Source organism: Odontesthes bonariensis, chromosome 2 (assembly GCF_027942865.1).
Source record: "Odontesthes bonariensis isolate fOdoBon6 chromosome 2, fOdoBon6.hap1, whole genome shotgun sequence".
Taxonomy (NCBI): Eukaryota; Metazoa; Chordata; class Actinopteri; order Atheriniformes; family Atherinopsidae; genus Odontesthes; species Odontesthes bonariensis.
Window position 1 is genome coordinate 42,449,755 of NC_134507.1, and position 23,851 is coordinate 42,473,605.

General features: G+C 39.5%; 1 protein-coding gene across 4 annotated transcripts in view; it reads right to left on the reverse strand.

The window, feature by feature from the left end:
- Positions 1-259, reverse strand: part of prkg2l (protein kinase cGMP-dependent 2, like) — a 67,907-nt gene extending 67,648 nt beyond the window's left edge. For all 4 annotated transcript variants that reach the window (XM_075481894.1, XM_075481863.1, XM_075481875.1 and 1 more), the window contains exon 1: positions 148-259. The gene's annotated coding sequence lies outside the window, so the exon portion shown is untranslated. The remainder of the gene's footprint in view (positions 1-147) is intronic.
- Between the last annotated feature and the right edge of the window lie 23,592 nt (positions 260-23,851).

The following is a 23,851-nucleotide window of genomic DNA, read 5'->3' on the forward strand; positions in this document are numbered from 1 at the left end:
ATGTCAAACTGAAGCTTGAATGACTCAAATGTTAAATTTCTAATGACAACATTCCTGTCACATTAATCAGTTATCCTCATGCAAATCTTGAATGAGATTTAAAATCTGTACTGCCTATTTACAAAACATACATAGCATTTTACTTACAGAGTGGCTGAAAAATGTGTCCAAAATCATCAGTCATCTAGATTTCTCAAACTCTGACTGTAAAAACACTGCTTCATTCTGCTCCTAGAAGTTAACAGTGTCTTGTAATGGTTGCTGTCTGCAACCAAAATGATACAAATCCTCCCCGAGAGTAGCCTCTTATGATTGTCACATCTACCAACAATTGGAAGTATCTAGCAGCCCCTGGTGGCGATATGGCATTTTGACATTCATACACACAGAGAGGGGTTTTCAGATTTCATTGAAGTATATCAAATTAGTTTCATCCTTATTTGCTACAAACAGTCCCTGTCTGCAAATGGCCATTGCTTGAATATATCAAGTAATTCATAAATCTATATTCATACTCAGCTCTGAGGTGTACAGGTACAATAAACTAAAGGTCCATAAGTCCTCCTTCCCCCAGTCTGTTACATCTCACAAGCTCTTAGGTCAATTTAGCCTCAATAAACACAACAACTCTTAGATCAATTTAGCCTCAATAAACACAACAACTCTTAGGTCAATTTAGCTTCAATAAACAACAACTCTTAGGTCAATTTAGCCTCAATAAACACAACAACTCTTAGGTCAATTTAGCTTCAATAAACAACAACTCTTAGGTCAATTTAGCCTCAATAAACACAACAACTCTTATTTCAATTTAGCTTCAATAAACAACAACTCTTAGGTCAATTTAGCTTCAATAAACACAACAACTCTTAGGTCAATTTAGCTTCAATAAACACAACAACTCTTAGGTAAATTTAGCCTCAATAAACACAACAACTCTTAGGTCAGTTTAGCCTCAATAAACACAACAACTCTTAGGTCAGTTTAGCCTCAATAAACACAACAACTCTTAGGTCAGTTTAGCCTCAATAAACACAACAACTCTTAGGTCAGTTTAGTCTCAATAAACACAACAACTCTTAGGTCAATTTAGCCTCAATAAACACAACAACTCTTAGGTCAGTTTAGCCTCAATAAACACAACAACTCTTAGGTCAATTTAGCCTAAAAAAACACAACAACTCTTATTTCAATTTAGCCTCAATAAACATAACAAAGCAAAGGTCAGTTTAGCCTCAATAAACACAACAACTCTTAGGTTAATTTAGCCTCAAAAAACACAACAACTCTTAGGTCAGTTGAGCCTCAATAAACACAACAACTCTTATGTCAATTTAGCCTTAATAAACACAACAACTCTTAGGTCAATTTAGCCTCAATAAACACAACAACTCTTAGGTCAGTTTAGCCTCAATAAACACAACAACTCTTAGGTCAGTTTAGCTTCAATAAACACAACAGCCCCCCTCTGCTACAAATCTACTTTTTTACTGTTTTAACATGTTATTATTGTGTTTCTGCTGGGTTACAAGACCTAACACAAGCAAAATCAGCCATCAACACAATGACTAAAAATGTCTGCGTTAAAGCACAACCTTCCGCCTAAGGAGGTGAAGTCAGACAGACCACATATACTTGGGCTGTTTAACCTAATTAATTCTAATTAATTTGTAATTCATACATCCATATTCATGCTCAGCCCTGAGGTGCATAGGTACAATAAACTCAAGGTCCATAAGTCCTCCTTCCCCCAGCCTATTACATCTCACAAGCTCTTAGGTCAATTCATTCACTCTTGTCTCTTGCAAATGATGGGAAAAGCTTATAAAAGCAAGGTTCTATGACAGTCATGACATGTTCTCTTAATGACCTAAGAAACAGCAAATCAAACTGACTCTGAAAAATGAATTCATGTATTCATATTGAGCAGGTTGGATTACTATAATAATTACCTTCAGGAATAGCCAAAAGGAAAAAAAAATAGTAGGGTAACTTCAACTCCTACAGAATGCAAGAAAAGAAAAGAAAAGAAAAATAAAGGATAAACACTCATAAGGATGGCCTGGAGGCTGTGCAGGGGAGGAGAAGCTGCTCTCGAGGGCGGCCTGGAGGATCATGGAGTCCCTCAGTGGGCTGGGATGCAGGCAAAGGAGAGGACCCTCCTGGGGCAAAGCTGGCAGGGGACCTGCAGCCTTCGAGGCAGGCACTTGGTCAGGGGAGCGCCTGGGGGGTCAGGCATGATCAGGATTGGGCACTGGTTACTGAGGAGGTCACTCATGAGTAAACCAAAAACAAGAAACAAAACTCAGGAACTGTCTGACTGACTGGCTGTGCAGAGAAAATAAAGACAAGGACTGGTGATGGACAAAGGACACTAAGCTGTCATACTGGGGGAGCAAATGACTAACAAAAGGCAGGTGAGGGTGATTTGATAAATAAATCCAGGTGTAAAACAAGAACAAGAAGTAAGCTTAATAGAAAGCAAAAGGGGCCATGCTCTACAAATTAAACAGGAAGCAAGAAGACCAACAAAATCAACCAAACCAGAACATGAGAGAAACCAGAAAAACTGTTCATGACAAATTGTCTATGTCAAGGAAAAAAACTTCAAACATCCCTGCATACACAAGCCTAAAAGGAATAACTTTGTTGTGTTTGTGTGTATGTTACCTGTCGTGTATTTTCCTGTGTAATTCTGTTATGTGTGTTGTTGTTATTATTAATGTATCTTATGTGAGATGACATGGAGTTCTTGCATCCTTGCCAATTCTTTGTGTACGCATGTGTTTTTAAGTTCGTGTGTGTGTTAAGTTTATGTCTCTTTATGCTTATGATATGCATGTATAATATATGTTGCTAGTTCTCACACATTTTGTGTATATTTAGCACATTGGGTTTACATATAATGAAATGTTCGATATATATATAAAATTGCCAATACAACTGCCAATTTAATTTCTTGTGTTTTCTATGTAGACGGCATGGCAGATAGCCTATGGGTCGCAGTTCCCTGCTGCAGCCATGCAGTGTTCATGAGGCAAGGCAAAAAAATTAAAAATAAATCACAAGCAATCCAGACAGCAGCCTGGCTGCAAACCAGCTGTGTTTCCGGGCTATATCTAGGATTTCCCTCAGATAAATATTCTGTATCTACGACAACCAGTTGAAAAGGCCTATGGTGAAACAGGTTTTTCACGGTTAGCGAACTGCACACTGTGTCTGACATCTTATACAGTTGCCTCTGAAGCTATTAGACAGACTCTTTGTTTCCTGGGCACACAGACCCATGTAGCTGCAACAGTGTTGCTAAAAATGAAATGAGTCCAGACGGTTGCATCAGGGAACAAGAGTTAGAAGCCCTTGTAATTTTTTTTTCATTTTTTATTGCTGGTTTGTTCTTTACTATATTAGCTTAGCAGAATTAGTTTTTTAGATTAGGAGAAGACTTTAAGGAAGTACTACGAGGCTTGCATATGAATTGAACTCACTAGTAGCACCAGTAGATTGTTTTGTACATATATGCTGTTATCAAGCTCCATATACTGAAAAATAACAGTTACAGTTTCATTAACTTATTCTAGAATTCATTCACTATGCTGAACAGCCATTTAAGTGAACAGCGATTTAATACGTTGAATCTGCTGAAAAAAAGACCTGATGGAGTCTTTAATTCTCTATAATGATTAATATAATATACTATAATATAACTAATTACCCCATGAGTGAGCGTGTGTATAGTGTTAACCTTTTTAAAGACATCAGGACTTATATAAATTTTTGTTTGGGTGGCTGTATTGTGTTGCTTCCACCAAACCAAGAACTTGCTGCATAAATGGTTTAATTTATCAGCTCTTTAACTGGTTGCCGTTCTCAATTATACAACCCCTGGCAAAAATGATGGAATCACCGGCCTCAGAGGATGTTCATTCAGTTGTTTCATTTTGTAGAAAAAAAGCAGATCACAGACATGACACAAAACTAAAGTCCTTTCAAATGGCAACTTTCTGGCTATAAGAAATACTAAAAGTAATCAAGAAAAAAAATTGTGGATGATGAAATCATTTTTCAAGATGATAATGCATCTTGCCATAGAGCAAAAACTGTGAAAGCATTCCTTGAAAATAGACACATAAGGTCAATGTCATGAGCTGCAAATAGTCCGGATCTTAATCCAATTGAAAATCTTTGGTGGAAGTTGAAGAAAATGGTCCATGACAAGGCTCCAACCTGCAAAGCTGATCTGGCAACAGCAATCAGAGAAAGTTGGAGCCAGATTGATGAAGAGTACTGTTTGTCACTCATTAAGTCCATGCCTCAGAGACTGCAAGCTGTTATAAAAGCCAGAGGTGGTGCAACAATATACTAGTGATGTGTTGGAGCGTTCTTTTGTTTTTCATGATTCCATTATTTTTTCCTCAGAATTGAGTGATTCCATATTTTTTTCCCTCTGCTTGGTCTAAAAAAGTAACTGACTGCCACAATTTTTTTTCTTGATTTCTTTTAGTGTTAAAGCCAGAAAGTTGCCATTTGAAATTACTTCAGTTTTGTGTCATGTCTGTGATCTGCTTTTTTTCTACAAAATGAAACAACAGGATGAATGAACATCCTCCGAGGCCGGTGGTTCCATAATTTTTGCCAGGGGTTGTATATGCTTTGTGTATCATATCCACAATCACAAAGTCAGACATAAAGGGGAAAAACAATACCAAGTCAAAAAAGTTTTAACAAGAAACAAATAAATAGGACTTCAAATAATATGCTGTAGTTGCATGTGCTGACTTAGTGTAATTTATCTACACTAGAGTTAAAGGAAGTTTTTGTTTTATTTATTTAAAGACTGTACTTCAAAGACCAATGATCTATTTAATATGAACTTGACTCCAAGTCACTTAACAAAAGCTTTAGGAGGTGAGATGAATTTGTATCTATTCAAAATGACAAATTTTAGTTGGTCTAACTATTGTAACATTTCCTGTGACTTACAATGTCTGAGTTGTATGTACTTGAATAGCCTGATTTGCTTGTTAAAACCATGCAAACTGATAGTTGTGAAAAATACAAACAACATGTTTGACCAGCAGATTTGTAGTCTCGGAAGATGATGGCAGTTTGTCTAGGGGGATGAAATGGGCAGCCTAAGAGAAAGGGTTGATAATGGTGAGTATGACAGTTTTACCATGTGAGGGAGGTAATCCAGTGATGAAATCCAGAGAGATATGAAACCAGGGACGACTGGGGACCTCCAGAGGTAGAAGTTCGAACAAGTGGTGCAGGCAGACACATACTCCCTGATGTCCGTTTCAAGGGATGACCACCAAAAAGAGTGTTGGGCATGTTACTTTTAAAAAGTAATTAGTTATAGTTACTTCTCCCAAAAAGTAAATGAGTAACTGAATTACTCCACTATAAAAGTTACTAGTTACCAGGGAAAGTAACTATTGCATTACTCTTTTTTTTCCTAAGTTTAAATATGTCTAAGAATTTGGATTTTTTTTCTAAGCAGGTTTCACAAGCCAGTTACATAGAATTGTATAGAGATGTACTTACACAGAACTTAATATTTATTGCACCTCAACAGTGTCAGGATCGTGGGTGCGAGGCGTAAGTGACACGGATGCGGACTTCAAAAAGGCAAACTTGGTTTATGATACAAAAACAAGGTTAACACAAAGCGCGGCTGAGCCGGATACCACAACTAAACTGTGAAAAAATAAAAAATATTGATATACTTTCTGTATAAGTGTGAATAGTTTATCATTGATAATTCTTTGTGCCTTCAGGTCAGAGAAAGGACTCTGACTTTTGTGTGCACTTATGCACATGTTATAATTGGCTTTGTTCTTAGACATTATGTATTCATATTCTGTATTGTACTAAATAATTTATGTTCCTAGTTTTTGTACTTTTCCACTCTGCTCATATAAATGCAATGTATGTCCAAGACTTTAAGATGATGTAGCGGGATAAAATAACTGGGTCAGATAGGTCTGGTACAGTAGATACAAGCCTAAAACAACACTCTCTCACACACACACACACACACACACACACACACACACACACACACACACACACACACACACGTTGTTTATCACATCCAAAGAACATGACGAAGACGGTGGATGGCCTGCTCATGTCACTACTAAACAAAATACTTTGTTTAACTTAAGACTTTCTCCAGCTTGTTCTTGGGCTTCCAATGAAATGATCGGGCTAACACGCACTTAATGACAGTTCAGACTACCCAGCCTTCTTGTAATTTTTTGGGTGGAGTGTTGGGAGTTGTCATGATCCTTGTGTTTTAGCTTTGGTATTTTTTTGCGGGCTTTCCTTTGGTCTTCAGTTGCCCCTCAGCTAGTGACTTTATTTTGCAGAGTTTCCCACGTGTTTAGTGTTTTGAGTTTTACTTCCTTTCCTGTGTCACACCTGGTTTTCATCACTGATTAGCACTCACTTGTATAAGATCCCCTCATCACTCCTTTAGTATATTTACCCCTTATTTTTCAGTTGTTTCTTGTTGGATAAATTCATGCTGTTTCAGTTTCATGTCTCTGTGTTCTTTCTTTATGGATTCTCAGTTTGTTTTCCTTGTGGTTTTTCCATGAAATAACCTCTAAAGACCATCTGGTGGCTCCATTGTTCTCTTCTCTCCTTTGTCAACATTTGGGTCTGCTCCTCTACTATCCTGAAAGCAGTTGTACCGCTCTGGGATCCATTTGCCCTGCTGGGGAACTTCAGTTCTCCTTTGGGTGACAACACTGAAACCTGGAGGGCTGTGATTGGGAGGAACAGCTGACGTGATCTGAATTTGAGAGGTATTTTCTTTTTGGACTTCTGTGCAAATCGTGGACCAATGCATGAAGCTTAAATGCTTTAAAAATATCATGTTTACAAACATATGATGTGTTAGTTTAAATAGAAACATATTAAAACAGCCTAAAACTGACCTAGAAACATGTTGGAAAACTGAAAACTGATTAATGACTGATCAATTTATTTATGTTTTTACCTTGCACAATAATTTCTGCTTTTTTTTGCATGGCAAAATTGTTTGCACAAGTACATTGTACATTGGAGTTGACAGCTGGAGGTTGTCTTTGCAGGTGTGTTCAAGTACAATAGTTTACGCCAATGCTACTGATGCAAAGAAACACTGCAGGGGGCCGTCTTGTCACACCACTAGTTCTTGCCATTGGTTTGGTGTATAAAAAGCCCATGAAGGCTTAAGACCTGGGGTCCCTGGTGTCTCAAGGTGTCCTGTGTGAGGTCCTTTAAGCATATGAGGTGTTGCACCCTCTGCTATGAGCCATTCAGTGCCTGTATAACTGCACAACTGAAATGAGGGCTTGGCTGCCATTGCTAATAGACAGCCAGGCTTGTTGTCTGTACATGTGCCTGCCTTTTGTATTAAACTCTAGTAAACTCTTCATGACCTTTATGAACAGAATTTCAAGGCTTAGACAAAAACTGGAGAGTTTCCAGCTTGCTTGGCTTAGAATTACCCTGTTGGTTTTGGTAAATGACGTGGTCATATTGACTTTTGCAGCCAAGTGTGAGACAGTAAGGATGAGAATAAGCATTTCAAGTATGAGGCCAGGGTTCCCCACTGGAAAACGGTGGATTTCCCAATCTGTGTTGTGCAGTCAATGTCCAGCTTAGTCTTCCTTCAGAAGAGCTTGAGGTGAATGCAGGTAGAGGGAGCTCTGGGGATGTCTGCTTAGACTAAAGCCTCTGCTACATGCTCCCAAGCTAGAGGTAGAAAACGCATGGATGGATGGTATCATGACTACGTTCAACTTAGTCTGATTTAATTTTGGATGAACATATTACCATAAATACTGTGTAGCAAACTCAAGTGTGGATTAGTATGCAACTTGATCTTTGAGAGTCCTATTAATATTTCTGCGTGGGAATGTTGACTCGGACACTACAAAGACACAGATGTAGTATTTCTACACCAGAAAGAGACAGCCATTACCTCTATTTGAATTATCTGGAGGACATTAACGCTCTTGTACCAACTAGTAAAGCTATCAGTGAATAAACAAAAGAAGTCTTTCATGTGAAGGTAAAGTGAGGGTCTTAAGATGGACCAAATATTTATTTTACATGCCTTGACAACTATCTCTCCCCTCATCTAACAAGACAAAAAAACAGATCTACCACTCTGAAAGATTCTTTTTTTTTTCAGGGTAATTCTCTAAATTTGTTTATCTTTATCCAGGTCCTTTATGATTTTCATTGACAACTCAAGCTTTTTGATACCCTTTTCAAGATTGACGCATAACAAGGAAGAAATAATTCATCTGGAAAATTACAAAAAATTTTATGGAGCCACATTGCCATCTAGTGGTCAGTAGCACTGAGTAGTTAAACCTAAAATGATAAGGTAATCAGAGTTCAATTTGTTAACTGATGTGCCCATGTTCCAACTGTTTTTTTTTTTTTCTTGTACTCCCTTGTGTTAAACACAGGGAGATACCCTAGTTTAGTTCTTAATTCATATTTTTGTAACTTTACAGATATCTATCTGGACTTGAAAGGTATTCAAGATTTCCACCTGTGATCAATGCCATTTCAGTTTATCTTTAGGATTTAGAGGATGTTGTTAATCTAAATTTCTTATTTAATTTTAATGCATTTATTTTGTCTTTGCATTATAACTCACTAAGATATTTTGTTCTCAGAATCCTCTGAACAAACATGTGTGTTCAGACAAAACTATAGAGAAATTGAGTTTTCTTTGTTAAATCGAAATGCTTAACACTAGAATTAAAACTTCTGCTTTGCATGCCTTTAGACAAATTAGAGTTCATCCAATTGATAAAATAAATTAAAATGAACTAATTAATTACAAAATAGCTTAAATTATCCAGGTAAATTCAAGTACTTCAATAAAAAAATAAGAGACTTAGGAAATGTTTAAAACATATATAACCTAAAAAACCCTATCCACGGGGGAAACGAATTTAGGAAACTTACCGCTACATGTTTGATCAAGTTAGATGTTGAGTTTCTCAATGCTGAAATGTGCGTTTGTTTTGGTTGACACAGAAGACACATAATGTAGAATCACCTATAACTGAGGATGAAATAAGGAAGGCAATTTCTTCAATGAAAAATGGAAAGTCCCCAGGTTATGATGGGCTCCCAGTGGAATATTATAAAACCTTTGCAGATATTGTCATACCAGTTTTACAGAGGGTGTATGAGGAGATATTTGATTAGGGTTGTGTAGCTCCAACTTTTAATGAAGCTGTAATCTCACTAATTCCCAAAACAGGTAAAGACCCAGCAGATCCCTCCAATTTCAGACCCATCAGCCTGCTCAATCTTGACTGTAAGATTCTTACTAAAATCTTAGCGACACGTTTACAGTTAGTTTTACCAAGCATCATTCATCCCAGTCAGGTTGGTTTCATGAAAAATAGAACTTCAACTGATAATGTTAGACTCTTGCTACACCTAATGTGGCTGAGTAAATCCCAAAATAGTCCTATAGCTGCCATCTCCCTAGACGCAGAAAAGGCCTTTGATAGGGTTGGAGTGGCAATTTCTGTTCTCCACTCTATCTCATTTTGGTTTCAACTCCAACTTCATTAAATGGATAAAAATGCTGTATAAAGAACCCAAGGCTGCAGTGATGACAAATGTGTAACCGGATGGACTGGATGGGAGCAAGGGTGCAATAATGGGGCCAGGACAATGGGGGAGCTATGGGATTTGCTGCTGTGAAATACTGGGTTCATGGGGAGAAGAAGAGGAACCTTTAAAAGCTGGGCCTGTTGAGAGCCCAGGCCCTTCTGCTCCGACTCCCTGTCAGTCCTTCGCTGTCTTCAAGTTTATTCTTCTAATGCTCGTCCTGATTTAATCTCTGATATTCTTCTACTGTTGAATGACCTTTACAAGAGAAGCTGTTACATCTCATTTCTGTGGGTCCCAGCTCACATGGGTATTGAGGGAAACGAGCTAGTCGACCAATGTGCCAAAGAAAGTTTAGAGAGCAATGCAGTTAGGTTGCCAGTCAGGCCTGGTCAAACAGAACTGAGGAGTAAGCTTATGAAGGAAGTGTTCCAGTCATGGCAACTCCAGTGGGACAGAGATGTAAAGGGAAGACATCTGTATGCAATTCAGCCGTCTATAAACACTCCGTGTACTGTACCTGGAGTTAGGTCTCAGCAGGTAGTGCTAACACGTCTCAGATTAGGGCATTGCGCCCTGAATTCTAATTTACACTTGATTCATAAACACAGAGATGGACTCTGTGACGTGTGCAGAGTACCCGAGACAGTTTCCCATGTATTATTAGTGTGTGTGAATTATAGAATGTTTAGGCGTATACTTTTTACTGAATTGTTCGATCTTGGTGTTGCCACTGTCTCCATCCCCGTTCTGTTGCAACTGAAGGACTATAAAGTTACCTCCAGTTTAGTGAAGTTCTTAAAATCCTCTGGCCTCTATGCCAGAATTTAAGAGACTGACGCATCAGTAGTGATCCTGATCATCCTGTAGGTGGCGGTAATACGCCAGTTGGCGTCTAACCCGCCAGTCAAATTCAGAAGAAGAAGCCCAGGCCCTTGGTCTCCTTTGTGTCAGCAGTGGGTAAGGTGGATGGTGTGCAGCTGAGTTTTCTGGTTTGCTGGTTTGCTTTGAGTAATTTATGTGCTTTTGCTTTAACAAGAGCTAAGTGTTGTGGTTAGTTGAGTGCCGTCATGGAGCCAGAACAGCCTTAAGCTCCGGTCTCCTTCCATATGAGTTTTGCTGTGTTTATTTGGTTTGTTTTGTGTTAGTTTTGTTTGTTTGTCCAGGCCAGGGCGGCCGACCTGTGCTGAAATGCTGCTCACCTTCTGCCTTCCCCGAGTGGCTCAGCCTGAGGTCCAGTAGTCGTAGTTTCTGCTTCATGGTGATTTGTGGTGGCCTTTGCCTTTTTTAACATAGTACTAGGATTAAACTTAATAAAGTAATGCTTTCTTAACTGTTTTAATGGTAATATTTATGAACTTTGCCAGTTACTGGGGACTGCAGGCTGTAGCCACTGTGTGCACCTACTACTGGGCCTTTTTGTGTGACAATTGACTTGTGGGTAGCCATTAGTAGTTATTGAGTGCCATGTTTGAATTTCGGTGTAATGCTTGCAGTGGTGTCATTTGTGAACCTGAGATATGTATGTGGTTTGCACTCTTTGTTTGGAGTTTATTTATTCCCTGTTACTGACTTGGTGTTATCTATTTAAGGTCCCAGTGGTGGGTGGCAACCTCTGACTCCTCCCTCTCATGAGCTTGGTTCTAAATAAATTGTAAACCTTTGGACACTTGACTCTTCATTGTCTTACGTTGGTCGACAGAATCTGGTTACAAATGGAATAATCTCCCCCTTCTTTAATCTCACTCGGGGAACTAGACAGGGATGTTCATTGAGCCCATTACTGTTTATCATTTTTTTTTAGAGATTTTAACAGTGTCTGTTAGAGCACACCCTGGAATAAGAGGTGTAAGGGGAGGAGACAATGAACATAAATTACTATTATATGCTGATGACATTTTAGCAGTAATATCTGAACCTCTGACTTCGCTGCCACATCTGATGGACACCATCCAGTCTTTTTCAAAATTTTCAGGCTACTCCATCAACTGGAGCAAATCCGAGGCAATGCCTCTCTCCAATTCGTGTATATCATCTATGGTGGAGAAGTTTAATTTTAGGTGGGTACGACAGGGAATGAAGTATCTTGGCATCAAACTTCATGAGGATATAGATGAAATAGTGGCACTAAACTTTAACCCGTTACTTCAAAAGATGAAAATAAACCTTGATAAGTGGGGGAAACTAAAATTGACATTGTGGGGAAAAATCAATGCTATAAAAATGATAATTGCCCCACAATTCAGTTATGTAGCAATGATGTTGCCAATTAATATACCATCTACCATCTTTAGACAATTGGATGATATTATAAAATGTTTTCTATGGGCTGGGAAAAGACCACGAATTAAATTGAGAAAGTTATGTGCACATAAAGAGAAAGGAGGGCTGGGCCTGCCAGATCTTAGATTGTATTATTTAGCTTTTGAAATGGCTAAAATAGCAAGATACTGGCAGGCTGCAGAGGATGAAACAGCTTGGATGAAGGTAGAAAAGGAGATGTGCTCGCCTTTCCAACCTATGGAAGTGTTATCACAAAGAAGGTCTAACATTACAAATCCAATACTTCTACATTCAAGGGATGTCTGGAGTAAAGTACATAAAATGTTTAAACTTACACATACTCTACAAAGATATTCATCATTGTGGGAGAATCCTGATGTATGCATTGGGAAGAAACCAGTGAATTGGAAACAGTGGCATGTCGGAGGTTTAAGCACCATTAATGATCTATTTGAAGATGGAGTATTTTTGCCATATAAGCTTTTGCAGAAATTTGATTTGGTGGGAAAAGATAATTTTTGGAAATTTTTGCAAATGAGGAGTTGCATCACTTCAAAGCCATACAATATTACCGATAATATGATCCTTCCACGATTATATGAAACTTCCACTTAGAAAACGAAAAGCCTCACAATTTTATAAAATGGCTATTTCTTCTCTCGCAACTGACTATGACCAGTTAAAGATAACTTGGCAGAGGGACCTTGGTGGAGAGATTGATTGTGATAGATGGGCAGTAATTGTGGCTGATTGTGGTAAATATGTGAGAGAGGCAAGGGGTAAACTTACACAATATAATGTATTACATAAATACTATTACACACCATCCAGACTGTACAGGATGAAACTATCGGGTGATGACTTGTGTTGGAAATGTAAGGAGGAAACTGGTACCTTTGTTCATTGTATGTGGGAATGTGTCTTGATTAGACCTTTCTGGACTCAGATTTTAAATATGGTGAGTAACTGGCTTGGAGCAGAGATTCCCCTAAGTCCAGAGCTCTGTCTACTGGGGGACAAGTCTCAATTACCCAATATAACCAAATGTAATTTTTCTGTAATCTCGGTGGGTACAGCAACAGCTTGGCGAGTCATCTTAAGACATTGGAAGGCATCAGAAATTCCACATGTGAAAGAATGGGTGTGTGCAATGACTGAAACTGCGTCTTATGAATGTATGCTTAATAGATTGAGTGGTGATAGGGAAGAGGGGGTGACACCCTGGGGCAGGTTTTGGAACTATATAAAGGTAAAAAACTAGGACTTTTTTTTGTTTGTTTGTTTTTTTGTGCTTTCCCCAAGTGGGGTCCTGTAATACTGTATGCCTCAGCAGTTAAATATCATCATGTACTCAGCTTGTCTTTGTGTCAGCAGCCTATTTTTTGGACAAATATGTGCAAAGTCGATTATTATTTTTATCTTTATTTATTTTTTACTCATACACTACTTGTTCCTGTATAAAGAAACATGTTTAATTTGCCATGTACCAAGCCTAAGAAAAGTTCAATAAAAAGAAAAATATAAAAAAAAGAAGACACATAATGTAGCTGCTGTTTCCCACTCTTCGTAAGGTAAACGGTATGAGGCCTCGTCTGCGTCTTCATTTCCGACCGTTGATTCTGACATTTTTTATCTATTTCTTTGTTTGTTTGCTACGACTGTAAATTGTAAAGCTAACCCGTCCCGCCGCTTAGATTCAGTATGGTGACCAGACTGCACGGCTACGTTTGATTGGTGAAAGACAGTCACGTGGTAGAGCCTTTGGCAGAAGTCTCTCTCTCTGACAAAGTAAAACATTAAAATGAGGCGTACGCGGGGGGATAAAAATAATGAGGCGTGTAATGTAAGAAGAAAAGTAACGAGCTCATTGTAGCCTAATGTAGCGGAGTAAGAGTTCAGTTTCTTCTGCACAAATCTACTCAAGTAAAAGTAAAAAGTATAGTGATTTAAAACTACTCCTAGAAGTGTAATTTTTTCAAAAACTTACTCAAGTAAATGTAACTCGTTACTACCCACCTCTGAGCGCAGGCCACGACAGCTGTAAGAAATAACTTTGATGTCCATAGCAGACTTATTCCTTTTTGCTCATGCCAGCAACAGGGACACATATATCCAGGGAGGGGAGAACAGCACTTGTGCCAATAATGGTTTTACGTGACAAAACCGCTTCACATTAGTTCCCTCAGGCCAAAGCTCTGGGTTATACATAACAGCCACATCACTACATTCAGCTGATACTTTAAATGAGGCATGCCTGCTTTTAACAGTATTGATTCTGTGACATGTTACATCGTGCCCAAGTTTAGCTTTAAAGGGATAGTTCGCCTCTTTTGATATCAAGGGAGGCAAAAATAGCGCCAAGCGATTGTGACTTTTTCATGCACAACGATTTTGTGATGCAAATGTATTACTCTTTTGAACGCATATTGTTTTGAGAAGCAAGACGCTTTATTTGTTTAGCCCCAGCCAACTAGCCGGACTACCTTCGTCAGCGCCAAAACGAGGCTGGAACTCGACTCACAGGACACAGCGGGGGGTAAGAAAATGTTCATAAATGATATTGCTAATATGGGATGTCATACAGCTTCATGTCAAAAGAGGCGAACTATCCCTTTAAGGTAAGCACAAAGCATTTCTGCTTCTAAGTCAGGTGAGAATTTCGAGGCAAAGACACACCAGTTTATAAGTAAATGTACATTTACAGATTATATTTAGTGATGAAAAATAAAAAAAAATTGTTTATGCAATACATTGACCATTATAAGCATGTCTGCAGTGGATTATAATAACATTATACACATAAAGAAAAACAAACACTGGAGGTATAACACCCATTTTAAAGCTGTCTGCATAATAGCATGGGAATGCTATACCTTGTCCTCCTATATACTTAAACATGCCAGTGGTTAAGGGCTCTGCTCCAGCTTACCTTCAGATGTACATCCTTCAACAAAGCATGCGATATTACTGTCTGTTTCCAGGATTTACTCCTATTGTCTCAGACACCCCATTTGTAGAAGATGTCATTCAGTCTGTCTGTTCTCTCTGGTGTCACATGTAAAATGAATTAACTGAATCTGAACTGAATCTAAGTAAATTATTTTAAAGAAGTTTTAAATGACTTGGAGGAAAATATGTGCCTGCAGATGCTTTGACTGATGACCCGGCATGAATTCTTCTTTTCTGTAGAAGACATAATTATTCGATATTTCATTTTTGGTGTTTCATGTGAACTGAATACATACATCTGTAACCGTGTTTATTGTGCTTCAAGCCAGAAAACTATTAGAAAATATTAATTGACTGATTTAAATCTTAATCTAAATAAAAATGTTTCCTGTTAAAATGATATTAGATGACAAAATGAGTCTGTAAGTTGTGCAAAAACAAACAGCTTTCAACTCAACATTTTATGATACAATATCATTAGGGAAAATGTAAAACAAGCCTGAATAAACAAGTACTTTTCCAGCTATTTATACTGTTGGGTAGTTTAATCTGAAACAATGAACTGTATTTGATCTAATCAAAGTTTTAAGATTAATGTTAATTTTCCTTCTTTCCAAGGATGTTGGCCCTTTTATCAAGGTTTCTTTAATAGAATATTGAGTATGCTACAACTGTTTGTGATGGTTACATGCCGCCATTCCGACATCCCACCATTCTGATGTGGCGACTAGGGACGTTAACCGATGACCGTATGACAGATGGTTGACCAAATCAACGTCGTCCGATTAGAATTTTTCTGCCGTCGGTTTAAAAAAAAAAAAAAACTCACTATATCTTTAGAAATGTAATGTGAGCATGAGCCATCCCACGATGGAAGAACAACCGCAGCAGAGCTCACGTAGCACGTAGCACGTGTAGGCTAATGCAAATGTATCCTGACGGCAATATTGTGACAACCTTCACTGCCAGCTTGTTAGTGGCTGCGTGTGGACTACGGCGTGTGGACTTAGCCTACTTGTTGTGATATATTCATCTGTACCTAAATGGCATGACGACAGGAACTTATTGCAAAGGATTTTGTGCAGCATAGGCTACCACAGAGGCTGTTGGCATTCGGTAAGTTTTTTTTTTCAACAAAGTCATTGGTTAACCTACTTTCCTGTAACACCGCCAAATGCACCGTTCTCTGTTTGTGACTTTGTAACGTGGGCTTTTAACAACCTGAGTTTGGTGCCGCGTTTGATTCGTGTTCAAAAAGTACCGTGACTGGAAGGGCGCCGTTGCACGTAATGTGTGGCTGTGCGTGTCTGCGCAGGCACAGCAATTATTTTTCTACCCAAAACCCTTATTCCTCCACAAGTACACCTAGAACTAGTGGTCAATGATTGGGGAAAATGTATAATACCAAGGGCACGAACTAACATTGATTGTGTGATGGGAGCCTAACCATTCTAAAATGGGGCCATAACTTGTTCCACGAGGCAGAGACAGACGCGCGACAGGACACAGATATCATAAATGGCACTTATAGAATTTTCGGTGACCGACTTTAATCGACTAATGAGGCTCAGTGGTCGGTCAAGACTTTTTTTAAATTTCGACATCCCTAGTGGCGACAAATGGCGACACTTTATTTTCTAGCAAACGTCCCGCCATTCCGACACTTTTTTCCTCCCATTGTCAGAATGGCGGGATGTTTTATATTTTATAAACGTCCCACCATTCCGACAATTCCTTTAATAGCTATTAAAGCCTTTTTTTTATTATTATTTTTTTTTTTAGAGAAACTCCACAACCAACTATGATAAATTATTATCAAAATACAATAATTCCCACCTGCTGCTACCCACCCAATCGATTAACACAAAAGGAGCAAATCCTCTTGTGCAAAAAGAAATTATTAAAACAAAAACTTTAACTGAACAAAAACATCAAACTATTAAATGTGGTTTGCTGAATATCAGATCTCTCCTTTCGAAGTCTCTGTTAGTGAATGAGTTGATTTGTGATCATCATATTGATATATTTTGTCTTACAGAAACCTGGCTGCAGCAGGAGGATCATGTTAGCATTAATGAAGCAACTCCCTCTGACTGTTTAAATGTTCACGTTCCTCGAACCACAGGCAGAGGAGGAGGAGTGGCAGCTATTTTCAGATCAGGGTTACTCATCAGTCCCAGACCCAAGATTAGTTTGAGCTCTTTTGAATCTCTGATTCTCAGTTTTTCCCACGCAAAGTGGAAATCCCAGAAACCTCTTGTGTTTGTTGTTGTGTATCGTCCACCTGGCCCTTATTCTGAGTTTCTGTCTGAATTCTCAGAGTTTTTATCCCAGTTAGTGCTGAGTACAGATAAAGTCATTGTAGTGGGTGACTTTAATATTCATGTAGATGTTGAAAATGACAGCCTGAATATGAACTTTAATTCTATATTGGACTCTATTGGATTTTCTCAGAGTGTTCACAGACCGACTCACTGCCTTAATCACACCCTTGATCTTGTGCTGTCTTATGGCATTGAGAGTGAACAGTTAACAGTGTTCCCTCATAACCCTGTCTTATCTGACCATTTTTTGATAACCTTTGAGTTTACATTACTTGACTATACAGTTTCTGAGAAGAAATTTACGTATAGAAGGTGTCTATCAGAGGATGCTGTAACCAGATTTAAAGAATTAATTCATCATCTTTTTCTTCACTGCCATGTGCAGATATGACAGAAGACGACTACCTAAACTTTACTCCAGCAGCACTTGACTCTCTTGTTGACAGCACTATAGTTTCAATGCGTACAGCACTGGACAATGTTGCCCCTCTGAAAAGGAAGGTAATCAGTCAGAACAGGTTGGCTCCTTGGTATAATTCACAGCTGCGTGCTTTAAAGCAGACTGCGAGAAAGCTGGAGAGACAGTGGCGTTCCTCTAATTTAGAAGAGTCTCAATTAGTCTGGAAAGATAGTTTAACAATGTATAAGAAAGCCCTTCGTAAAGCTAGAACTGCTTATTATTCATCATTGATAGAAGAGAATAAGAACAATCCCAGGTTTCTTTTCAGCACTGTAGCCAGTCTGACTAAGAGTCCGAGCTCTGCTGAGCCAGTTATTCCTTTAACTCTCAGCAGTGATGATTTCATGAGCTTCTTTATTAATAAAATTGTTTCTATCAGAGAGAAGATTGATGGAGTCCTTCCCACTATCATCAGTGATGTATCATCAAGTACAGCAGCTTTAGAAGTATCTTTAGAACCTGATTTGTATTTAGACGGCTTCTGCCCAGTTGATCTCTCTGAACTAACAACAGCAATAGTCTCTTCTAAACCATCAACTTGTGTTTTAGACCCAATCCCAACCAGACTGTTCAAGGAGGTTTTCCCATTAATTGACACTTCCATATTGGATTTGATCAATCTGTCTTTGTTGACAGGATATGTACCTCAGACTTTTAAGGTTGCTGTAATTAAACCTTTACTTAAAAAACCTACTCTTGATTCAGAAGTGTTGGCTCATTATAGACCTATATCCAATCTCCCTTTTATGTCTAAAGTTCTTGAAAAAATAGTTGCAGCTCAGCTTTGTGATCACTTACACAGAAATAATCTGTTTGAAGAGTTTCAGTCAGGATTCAGAGTGCATCATAGCACAGAAACTGCACTGCTGAAAGTTACCAATGATCTCCTCTTAGCCTCTGATAGCGGACTTGTGTCTGTGCTTGTCCTGTTGGATCTCAGTGCTGCATTTGATACGGTCGATCACAGTATCTTATTACACAGACTTGAACATGTTATTGGGATTAAAGGAACTGCATTAGGCTGGTTTAAGTCATATTTATCTGATAGATTTCAGTTTGTTCTTGTAAATGAAGAATCTTCCTCACACACCAGAGTAAGTCATGGAGTTCCTCAGGGTTCTGTGCTTGGACCGATTCTTTTCACTTTATACATGCTTCCATTAGGTAACATTATTAGACAGCATGGCATAAATTTCCATTGCTATGCTGATGATACTCAGCTGTACTTATCTATAAAACCAGATGAACCCAATAGGTTGGTCAGACTACAAGCATGTCTTAAAGACATAAAGACCTGGATGACTCAGAACTGTCTGCTTCTAAATTCAGACAAAACTGAAGTCGTTATCTTTGGACCTGAGCGTTTCAGGGAGAAATTGTCTAGCTATATAGTTACTCTAGATGGTATTTCCTTGGCTTCTAGTTCTACAGTGAGGAACCTTGGAGTTATTTTTGACCAGAACTTATCATTTGACTCGCATATAAAACAGGTTTCTAGGACTGCCTTCTTTCACCTTCGTAATATTGTTAAAATCAGGAACATCTTGTCTCAGAGTGATGCAGAAAAACTAATTCATGCATTTGTTACTTCAAGATTGGACTACTGTAATTCTTTATTATTGGGCTGTCCCACATATTCTCTGAAAAGCCTTCAGTTGATCCAAAATGCTGCAGCCAGAGATTTTATGAGAACTAACAGGAGAGATCATATTTCTCCAGTTTTAGCTTCTCTTCATTGGCTCCCTGTTAAATTCAGAATAGAATTTAAGATTCTTCTCCTTACATATAAAGCTCTTAATGACCGAGCTCCATCATATCTTAAAGATCTCATTGTAAGATATTTTCCTAACAGAGCACTTCGTTCCCAAACTGCAGGTTTACTTGAGGTTCCCAGAGTTTCTAAAAGTAGAATGGGAGCCAGAGCCTTCAGTTATCAGGCCCCTCTCTTGTGGAATAAGCTGCCAGTAAATGTCCGGGAAGCAGACACCCTTTCCACTTTTAAGACCAGGCTTAAAACTTTCCTTTTTTATAAAGCTTATAGTTAGGTCTGTTGAATCTGATAGTGTATCTGCTAGTGTGTCTTGTTCTACCTCTGGCACCCTCTATACTTTCATTACCCCCTACCCGAACCAGGGTTTGAATCCCATTCCCGCTTATCTTACCTCTTTTATTTCTCCCCCTACCCGAACCAGGGTTTGCATCCCCACCCCGCTGTGACTGGTGTGCAGTTGGTGAGAGGCTGAGGTAGCTTGTGGCTGTAAAAAGATGGTTGTTGTGGTGTGAGGAGCAGATCTATATAGGGAGTATAGGGAATTACTCACTGAGTCTGGTCCTTTATTTTATTATTTATTTTTTCGTTAGCACAAGTTTCTTGTGTTTACCTTGAATAGGGATGGCTCAGGTAATCCTGAAACATCCCATAGTTAAGCTGCTATAGGCCTAGACTGCTGGGGGGCCTCATCTGTCACACCTTTCCTCACTTTACTCTCTTTATGTATATGTGATATTATTGTGGTCATTAACTCGTGTTTCCCTGTTCCAACAGATATCCTTTGAATGGTGTTACAGTGCCGCCGCCGCTGCGGCCCTCCCCCCCTTTCTGTCTTCTCAAACCCCAGCTGGTCGAGGCGGATGGCCACCCTTCCTGAGTCTGGTTCTGCCAGAGGTTTCTTCCTGTTAAAAGGGAGTCGTTTCTCTCCACAGTCGCCTCAGGCATGCTCAGGCCGGGAGATTGGACCGAAAAACAAAAAGTTTTCAGTGCAATCTGTTGGTTTTCTTAGCTAGGAAATTGTTTTTGAATTGGCTCTATATGAACGAATTGGATTATTTTATGAATTATGATTATTATTAATTAATTGAATTCCAATTGGCTTGAATTGGACTATCTAAGTGCCTTGAGATGACATTTGTTGTATTTGGCGCTATATAAATAAAAATGAATTGAATTGAATTGAATTGAAGTATTAACATAAATTGGGCAGGTCTGAAACATGTCAGATTAAGCAGAAACACAGTGTCAGTGAGCTGTAACAGCAGCGAGCTGGAGCGGAGCTCTCTACAGATGCATCTTTTGCATGCTGGCATCATATGCAACATTAATAATTACAATTACTGAAATCAATGACAGCTCACCTGTGTCAGACGTCCCACTGTTGCAAATAAAACTAATTTCATATATTAGGCTACCCAAAACGTATTATTAGTTTTTTTATTAGTTTTAAATCAATAGGTGAACAGTGTTTGTCGCTCCTTTTTGTGTAAAATAAAAAATATTTGAATATCATTAATTTGCTTTTGCTTTTGAAAATGACCATGGACTCATGACATTGTCAGGATCTGACGGTATCCGACACACTTACATGACGCTGTTACACGCACACACCAGATTTATAGTGAAATAGTAACAACACAGCCCTTATGGATGGATCCTGAGCAGAGCCAGATTAACACTTTCTGAGGCCCGGGGCTAATTACCAGGATGAGGCCCTTCAATCGTCCATCCATTTATATTTTCCAGCGGCTCGGCGAAGCTGAGAAAAAAGTGAAGATGGATTGAACTAGCCTAAAAAAAGAGCTGGCGTCACAGCAACAATCCACACTACAGACTCCAACAAGGTTCAGGGAGTGGGCCACGCATGGAATCCAATCAGCAAGGGGGTTTATTTTCTGAATTCGGGCACGCAATCCCTTCTACGCATCTGCCATGTTAGACGCACTGTCAAAGCACTGTCCCCTGCCATTTTTAATGTCTATGTGCATGTCCTGCAGCACACCTGTGACAGAGTCAAAAAGGGACTCGCCTGTACGGCTAAAAATGGGCAGAAATTAAAAAGATCTTGCCCTCCTGAGACACATAACGCACCACAAATCTTAATTGGTCAATGTGACTCAAATCCGGTGTAGAATCCACAATAAGTGAAAAATACTTTGCGTGTTGTACGTGCAGTATTATCTCTGATTGAACTCGCTGGCCCATGAGTGCAATAAACTCCTCGCATATAGTCGATGACAAATAGGAGGGTGTCCCCCGCCCCTTATTTCCAAAACGTTTTAAGTGTTCATCCAAAAAAGGGTCAAACTTGGCCAGCAACTCTAAGATGCCCAAATAATTCCCGTTGTGCTCTGAGCCCAGTGTTTCATTTTCTCCCCGGAATGCGAGCCCACGCTCTGACAGAAATTTTATTACGGCCACAACTCTCCTCAAAACCCCTTTCCAGTAATTCGCCTCATCTTTCAGTTGATCCTGCAGCCCCGCGTCGATCCCACGCACCTGCGTGCGCGCAAGCCAAGTAAGCACAGCCTTTCTGTGGGGCTGGCCCGCTTCGTGCATCTCAACTCGGTCAACTGAATGTTTCCAATCAGAGAATCCGTGCGTGAAAGCGGACGAATCATTACTGAATAGTTTGCAAAAAAAAACAAAACACATTTCCAGTAGATGGGGAGTAAGGCAACCATTCTCTTACCACCTTCTCTCCATTTCTGAGCGAGCGACTGAACAATGTTTTGCTCAGACATCGCTTCTGATTTTTATAGCTCCTTTCAGAAGCCGAAAAATCGGCATCTCTATGTTGACATCTTTATGTGGGTGCTTCAATTCCCTTTCCGACCCAATAGCTTCGCATCTCCTCATTAACTTCTCCCCAGCATGCAATATCTGTTGATATATCTATTTTCGCCCCTGTCTCAGAATCAACAGGCTCATCTGCTACATTACCCACTGGTTCTTCTCCATCACTTGTTTCCTCAGAGATGTAGCACTATTGCTAGCAGACTGGCTAGTTGGGCTGGTTAGTTGGCTAGCGGTGGTAGCTGCTACAGCAGGCTGACTACTCCACATCTTGGTTAATTTGGGTGTTTTCTGTTATAATTCTGTCGCTCTTTCCTTTTTGATTGCTTGTAATTTTCTTTTTTTTGCTCCGCTCTCGTGTTTCCTTTGGCCCGACATTTTCGCTCGTTTTCGTTTTTATTTATTTTTTTCCTCTATTATTTTTTTGTCATTTCACATTCAGCGACCGGAGGCCCCCCTAGTGGCGAGGCCCGGGACTGCAGCCCTTTCAGCCCATTCTTTTAATCCGTCTATGGTCGGAATGATGGGATGTCGGAATGGTGGGATGTTTGCATGGTGGGATGTTTGCATGTCGGAATGATGGGATGTTGGAATGGTGGGATGTTTGCATGGCGGGATGTTGGAATGGTGGGATGTTGGAATGGTGGGATGTCGGAATGGTGGGATGTCGGAATGGTGGGATGTCGGAATGGTGGGATGTTTGAATGTCGGAATGGTGGGATGTTTGCATGGCGGGATGTCGGAATGATGGTATGTTGGAATGGCGGAATGTCGGAATGGTGGGATGTTGGAATGTCGGAATGTTGGGATGTCGGAATGGCGGTATGTCGGAATGGTGGGATGTCGGAATGGCGGGATGTCGGAATGGTGGGATGTCGGAATGGTGGGATGTTTGAATGTCGGAATGGTGGGATGTTTGCATGGCGGGATGTCGGAATGATGGTATGTCGGAATGATGGGATGTCGGAATGGTGGAATGTCGGAATGATGGGATGTCGGAATGGTGGGATGTCGGAATGGTGGAATGTCGGAATGATGGGATGTCGGAATGGTGGGATGTTTGGATGGTGGGATGGTGGGATGTTGGAATGTCGGAATGTTGGGATGTTGGAATGGCGAGATGTCGGAATGGGTGGTGCATAAAAAAAGTAAAATGAAGGGGACAACACTTTCCACTTTTGCATTAGAAGGGTTGTTTTGAAAGTGAGAAGGTTCTAGATATGAACCTGCTCGTCAGCTTGGGGTCATGTTGATCTATCTTAGAAAAAACATCCCTTGTGTGAGATTGGGTGAGGTTTTAGCCCCACTTTGTGAGAGAGAAGAAATTTTATTGCCTGTTAAGCTTTATCTGATTGAATAAACTGTACACAACTAGGAGCTAGCTAGAATTTGTTCAGGAAAGCAAAATAAAGGGAAAAAGAGAAACTTTTTCAAAATGTATTATTGTAGAGTGGTGAGTGCAGAATGGGGACTCAAAAGGAAGTGTGGAATTTGAGACATGGTGAAACATGCAAGATATGATAGAGAATATACTGAAATATGCAGAAATCATGGAGCAACTGTCACGTCCATGGGGTTTTCAAGCTAAGTAATTTCATGAAAAGCCAAGTCATTTTCCTTGTTTTG